Source organism: Macrobrachium nipponense, chromosome 9, assembly GCF_015104395.2.
Source record: "Macrobrachium nipponense isolate FS-2020 chromosome 9, ASM1510439v2, whole genome shotgun sequence".
Classification (NCBI taxonomy): Eukaryota; Metazoa; Arthropoda; class Malacostraca; order Decapoda; family Palaemonidae; genus Macrobrachium; species Macrobrachium nipponense.
This window is the reverse complement of record NC_061110.1, coordinates 47,587,982-47,595,481: the sequence shown is the minus strand read 5'-3', so window position 1 is coordinate 47,595,481 and position 7,500 is coordinate 47,587,982. Positions and strand designations below refer to the sequence as shown.

Below are 7,500 nucleotides of genomic sequence, written 5' to 3'. Positions count from 1 at the left end.
GTTACCCTGATATTACTGGTCTAGCCAAGTTCAGTTCATAAATGGTATATACATAGTATCTAGTAAAACCCTCAAAAGCATCGATAACTACATCTGGTCATAAAGGCACCGACTACCCAAGGATCTCGTATGTCATTAACCATCCCCCTAGGGCCTAGGCCTAGTTCACTCCAATTAAACCCTGAAACCATTCAGCTGTAGAAACAATTACCAATTTCCTTATTTGACATGTTTGAATTCTTCTTATCTGCAAAAAATATTCTATTTCAACTCTACATTTTTATATTAAAAAGCATAATGGCAATATGTAAGACTTAAATTGACCAACTCAACATTCAACATTGCAGGCGTTCCAACTATACCTCAGACTCCAATGCATTTTACCGCCAATAATATTAGTCTAGATTGAGAAAGTAAGTTATAATTTATAAAGCATATCTGAAAATCACGTCCTATTTCCCCACCCAAAACAAAAATCTATCATTTAACAGAGTGCCCTTTATGCCAAAAATAATCTGATAAAAAAAAAAATACCATTCTTTCTTTTCACAGAAAGATGGTAGAGCAGATGATAATCTGATAAGGTTGCCAGGATTGTTCATAGCCACAAATAATGAATTATTCCATAATGATTTTTTAAAAATCTTAAAATCCTGCATAATATATATTATATATATATATATATATATATATATATATATATATATACATATACATACTATATATATATATATATATATATATATATATATATATATATATATATATATATATATATATTATTAAAATGACCCCTAAGACCAAGTCAGAGCCTTAGTTTTTAAAATGTCAATTATAATATATCTTAATTAATTTTTTATGACTTTGCATCTATTTTGAATGAAAAATAATTCACACCGAAGCTAACAAAGCAAGGCAAACTTCCAATCAAAACCCAGTTACACATTTCAAAATTACTCCCTTATGCGATTAGGGAACCTATTAAAAAATTTTCCCCTTTTTCATTGGGGGAACACATTCAACTTGGGGGACGAGTCGACGGGAGCAGCAGCATGAAATCGATATTCCAAATTTCTCTTTACGAAGTTTCCCCAAAAGCCAGTGAATTTCAAATCGCGCAGGACAGGAGAGGTCCCGGCGGCGAAATTACACAAGTTGGTGGAATTAAAATTTTGTTGTTACTGGGTGTCGCTCTTCTCCGGAGGCGCTTCCTATCCCTCTGTTCGTCCTTCTCCTTTCCTACTCATCGCCCTCAACGTACTTCCTTTCGTTTAAGAAGCGCTCGCAGGAGAGGTGAAAGGAAAGGCCGTAGACACTGAGCTTTCGTCTTTATCTGAATACCTGATCACAGTTTCCTTTCGTGAGGGCTGGAGATTTCGGGTTACTCTTCAACCAAATGCACTGTGCCTTATCAAGTTACTTTACAACTAGCTCTGTTATACGAGTATTAAGTGAAAGTCAACAATATAAGTACACAAAATCTCATAAATAAACTAAAGCTGCTGGATATTCATTAAGAAACCTCCCAGAGCCATCCAAGATTAATAGGGATAAGGCGGTTATGTATGTATATATCATTATATATTATAACTGACCAAACCAGCACTACCAGGAAAATCTCTGAATGACAATCAATAAATCTCTCTCTCTCTCTCTCTCTCTCTCTCTCTCTCTCTCTCTCTCTCTCTCTCTCTCTCATTCCTGTTAAGACAGTTGCATCAATTACATTGCCCAGTATTTTTGAAGTTCACTTTCTTTCTCCAACAGATGTTCTACTCCAACAAGGTTCAGGCAGTGGATCTCCCTGCTGGGTGGGACAGGTTGTGAGTAAAGGCTGATAGCTCTCTTTCTCAACACTTACACTAGGTATGGGTGAGTGCGTCCTGTAATTATCTTGCAGATATTGTCTACGATGAAAAAACATATAAGTCTTTTTGCCTATACCTGGAAGAAAGGCAGTGGCAAGCAGGAGTGATCTCTTACGAGGCAACCAGTCTACCCACTGCTGATGCTTATTTTGTGTGACCCTTTTAAATGGTTTTGAAATGCTGCAATCATTTTCACATTTTCAGGCTTTGCTCCCAAACCTCCAGTGATAGAAACAAATGCCCTTGGGCGTGTATTTTGGTTTGTTTTTCCACTTGGGGCTTTGGTAGTGATGCATAGGGGCAGAGAGGCCCTCTTGATCATGGCAGAAACAAATGCCCTTGGGATGTTTTTCTGTTTTGGGCTTATATTTTGGTTTGTTTCTCACCAGGAGCTTTGGTAGTGGTGTACAGGGACGATGTGGCCCTCTGGATCGTGGTCCTCTGGATCGTGGTCCAACTCTGTGTTGGTCTGCTGCTGTGGATGCGCGGCTGATGGTGATAAGGTTGATTGTGTAGTCTCCATCAACGGTTTCGTGGAGTAATTTTGTAAGCAGGACCTCTCTCATAAGGTCCAATGTAGTTGGGCCTTCAGCATTTTATAGGTAATGATGTCTTTTGGGTTGGCAGGAACTCGAGTACGGCGTCAGCTTTGCAAGATGACGAGATCTTCTTAGACCTGAAAATGGTCTCTGCTCTGGAGAACCACCAGGCCTCTGAATTTTGAGTTGTGAGGGGCAGTAAGCAGATGTTTACTAATGCAGCATTGTCACTGGTGGTGGTGGTGGTGGCTTTAGTCATCTTCAGGATCACCAGTTTAACGATGCAGCAAGTAACAGACAGGTTCAAGGTTTTCTGATTTATTGACACAAAATATGACAGGTCAAGCACTCTTGCAAGAAATAAAATAGAATTTGACATAAGGAAAAACAGACGGAAGTCTACACTGAGTCAGCTGTGTTATCTCACACCTGAAGAATAGTTAACAATTATTCTATATACAAATTAGGATGAGGTTTCAAATACATATAGTTAGAAAGATTGCAGTGCTTTACATACATTAGTAACTACAGTTCCGACAAGGACCCAAGATATCTTCAGAAAAATTCATAAAAGATCGCTTGAATCGTGAGTGTTGAATCTGTGTTTCCTCAGTGTCTCGGTGTGTCCAGATTTGTTTTGAAGTGAGGATGGCCTGAATGTCCTGTTGACAGCTCTGCACCTCAAAAGGCCGTTAACTCAACTTCTTGTATCTCAGCCATGATGACAGGAATGCAGCCATAAATAGTATTATCTAACATCAGATAGTGATTGATATAATGCAAACAAAAGTTGTCTATTCCATTATAACTTGGCTCTCACAGTTCATCCACATTCTTACTAAGTCTTATAAGAAGCATGGAAGTACTAATTTCTAATCAATATATATACAGAGTTATCCATCTTACCCCAAAAATTTCATTCACACCGAGTCCCCTACCCAAGGTGAGGTGTTGTGTTTGGATGAGTGCCTCATTTAGGAATGTTTCTGTACACAATAAACATGTAACTCATATTGGAATATAGTCTATAGATACTGCTATAAATTACACAGCAATGTCGAGATCTGGAATACAAGCTACAGCTACAGTATTTTGGTCAGCACATTACGCAAGCACAAGAATAAAAGTAAAGTATGGGCGCATCTAAACAACAGGAAAAATGTCATAAACACACATCAGTAAAGTTTTGCATACAAAACACATTATATACAAGCCAATGACTAATTGGTAATTCTCTCCAGTGCTTCATAATATTGAGTTGAGTAACGAATGGTTCTCCAATATTGATCGCCATGATTTCAACCCATTTGTGAAACCTAAGTGATGTTTCCTGTGTATATTTATGACGTTTCCCAGTAGAGTGGACACACCCTTACGTCATACTGAAAAACTAAATATTCTTTTTATTAATTACAATAACATAAATGCATATGAAATATGGTAATTATAATCATGAATGATGAAAGGAAAAATAACTTTGGGGCTAGCTGGAAGGCAAAGTAACTCCTGGGCTAGCCGAAAGCAAACCAACTCCTGGGCTAAGCAGTTTGATTGTTTTGCAGTTTAAAATAGTCAAGTCTCTCTTCTAACCTAATCATTTAAACAAAGTAGCCGCTGAAGTGTTAACAGTAGCTACCCACTATGTTGATATAAAGGATGGCATATCTTCAGTTTTTCTGGTGTATAGGAAAGAAAAGAACATTTAACGCATAAGCCAAGTAGATTTCATTACCACACAATTCTTATCTAAATAATGATATATCCTGTTATGGGTAGAAGTGTGCATATGAGTAACATGCGAATTTGAATAAATTTAATTTCAGGTTGTCAACCAAACACTGGGGCACTTTAGGCCACTCGGTACTCAAGACAGTGAAAAGGAGTTGAAGTGGGTGGACAGGTAAATCATGAGATGCAGAAAATCATGCGAGAAGTACATGGATTTATAGCTGGAATTTGGAGAAAACCCCACAGTTGATCAAGGCATTTGGTCTATTAGCTTATTTTTTACATTACTCAGCGCAGTTAAGTTACTGCTTTCATTAACTTTAAGAAGGTACATCCACTTTAGCAACTTAGGCCGTATAATAACAAAAATAAATCAAGTCCAATAAGTGATGTCATGCAAATCTTACATTTTGGAAGCCTCACATTAAAAAACCAGTCAGGAAATCAATTTTACATGCTTCCATTTGTATGCATCACACGATGGTACTGCATGCAAAAACCTACCGTTTCCTTGGACAATATACATAATGAGATGAATATATTTTCAATGTGGCATCTATCAGAGAAGGGGCAAAATTCTCAAACATGTAATCGTCCTCTTCTAAAAATTTACTGAATTTCCATGATGAATTTGACTTGCTCATCAACCTGATTTTAAAGGGCTATACCGGACCTAAGAGATGGTTGAATTTGCATATCGGTATTCTACCACTCTCTCCGAAGAAGAAAAAATGCCACACACAATTATATTTTATTCTTTGTCCGTCATGAAAACTGGAGGATTAACCACACATCTGAAAATATGAGGCGACTAATACACACTCACAGAACTGATTTTATTTTCTCTAGTTGGTTTATAGTATTACATATCTAAAGTAATTATGCCCAAATGGGGTTCTTTCCTTTTCAGAAAAAAAAGTCAGTTTTTAAAGCAATAACCATAGTAAATGATAAAATAATCTTCATTCAATAAAAATACATATCAACATAATCTGGTTACCATATCATATATGAAATCATACTTTCTAGAATCATACTATTAATCACATATAGCTAAAATAAAATTCTGAAAACAAAACATTTAGTCCACGTGTTACTTAACTGAGTTGAATTTGAGTACTGATACATCAGCAGGCATTCATTAACTTTGTTTCCTTGTCAGAAAATAACAACCTTTTTGATGAAAAAAATATCATATCACCATCATTCAATGCTAGGTTAAAAATACATATACCTCAACCATGACATTATATCTTCCAAGATGTTACAAATTTGGATTCTCCTCAGTTTGAATGAAACTACGTTTTAATCAATAATGCAGTTACAGACACCATCAAAATTCTGATTTGTGCACTTACAAGTAACATTAAAAGTCTGCAACTTAAAGGCAACTGTTGATGGACGATCTTCCGTTGTAGGTTCCATTCCATTCTGCGTTGCTTTAGATGTGTTCCCTTTACCTTCAGTTTCAACCCTGGTACCAGTCAAAGCTCCTCCTTGATCTGGCTTAGAAGGAGATGCAGACTTGTCAAAAACTCTCCGTGCCTGAGGTTCATAGGGATGAAAGCCCTCAATAAAAAGTCTCCCATTATGACAGATCATAAATCCATTTCGATTCTTGCCCAAGCCAGGTCTAGCTAGGGTGATGTAGGCTCCAGTATTCGTGCCGTTATAAATTCCATGTCCTCTGAAACGGCCATTATAAACATAATAGGTTATGTAGATTTCAGAATACAGTTTTGTAGTGTTCTGTTTTGGCACAAATTTTGCCACCAAGTAATCAGAGTTATGAGCGTCCTCCCAGACACCATCGAGTTTACAGTTTGGAGTCAGTTTTGAAGAAAGCCTTGGACCCACAATCACAGATATTAAAGCCAAGAAAAGCGCTGCCCTTGCTATCCACGACCACATTGTTAGGTTCAACTTTCTCACAATACTGGTGAAAAATCTAAGCTTCGTAGTTCCTGGATACTTCCACAATTATTGAACTCAAACCTGGAAAATCAAACATGTATATGAGCTATCATCTCTGCTTATTACACAAATTCATATACTATGCTCCAAAACAAAGAAAAGCTACTGTTGTTATAAATACATTTCAGATTACAATTGTCTAGCAGCATGAGAGATTTTACCTATTCCCACTCCTTTTATCACCCCCTTCCAACATTTACATTGTCGTCTATTCATATTCGTTGATGTAGATGTAATGTTAACGTACACTGCTCCATGTAAGCTGTAGATCCATGTTAACATTTCTTACACTGCTCCATGTAAGCTGTAGATCCATGTTAACATTTCTTGAGAAGATATTTCAGTAATAACACAAAAATAAAATGAAGATATATAAAAGCCAAATATAAGCACTAGTGTTATAGCCACTTCAATCATAACTGCTAATACCTTGGAGGTGGTATCATTGGAAAGGCTAAAGGTTATTACCCAATATGAGCAACCACCAGGACAAACTGACACCGATTTCAGCACTATACCATCATAATATAAATAGATATGTGAATAAATTTGACATTTGTATTGACAGCTGCTCTTGTATAAAATTCGGGATGAGTTCCAATCCATGGTATGGTTCATGTTATTTATATGATGGAAAATTGCCGAACTATTTTGTCCATATTTAACCGAGTGTTTATGTTGAGTTAATCTCTCTGAGAGAGATTTACATGTGCATCCATAATATGAATTATCACAGCCCATACAGGGAATTTCATACACTCCTACGTTTCTACAAACTGGTTTCTGCTGGACGTAATTATGATTTCCCTAGTGTATTCGGATAAGTAAAGATGAAAGGGTTGGAGTGGCCTAAGGTTTTTGATCTCTCGTAAATTGTCCAAGTGAGGGATTACAATTTTGTTTGTGTATTTTTCCTTTTCTTTTTCTGTGAGTTTGTAAAGAATGCTCTTTGCTTTATACATGGCCTTTTCTGTTATGTGCTTGGGGTATTTTAACAAGATAAGAATGATTTCTGGTTGTTTCAAGTTCTCTGTTAAGAAATTCTGGGGAGTACATTCTCAGAGCTATCATGACATTTCAGTGAAACTAGGCATAGCAAGTAACCTATTTCTTAGAACCCTGAGAATCTGCTCCCCGGAATTTCTTAACAAAGAACTTAATTAATCAGAAATCAGGAATCTTCACTGATAAAACAACATGATAATTGTATCAACCTTTCCAACAGAGGCTGGGATTCTGACCATATAGACAAGGTCTTCCTTCAGCCAACGATGAAGAGGATTAAGGCAATTAACAGAATCTATGGCGACTCAGCGACGGCCCCAGGCATAACCTAAGGGTATTTCTCCCACTATATATTTCGCCAAGGTAACTTCTTCTGTCATTCACTG

The 7,500-nt window shown here is 36.8% G+C and overlaps 1 long non-coding RNA gene across 1 annotated transcript in view; it reads right to left on the bottom strand.

Annotated features, from left to right (window-relative positions):
• Window positions 1-4,959: 4,959 nt before the first annotated feature.
• Window positions 4,960-7,500, bottom strand: part of LOC135218275 (uncharacterized) — a 105,697-nt gene continuing 103,156 nt past the window's right edge. The window contains exon 2 of the long non-coding RNA XR_010315269.1: window positions 4,960-6,130. This is a non-coding gene — a long non-coding RNA (uncharacterized LOC135218275). The remainder of the gene's footprint in view (window positions 6,131-7,500) is intronic.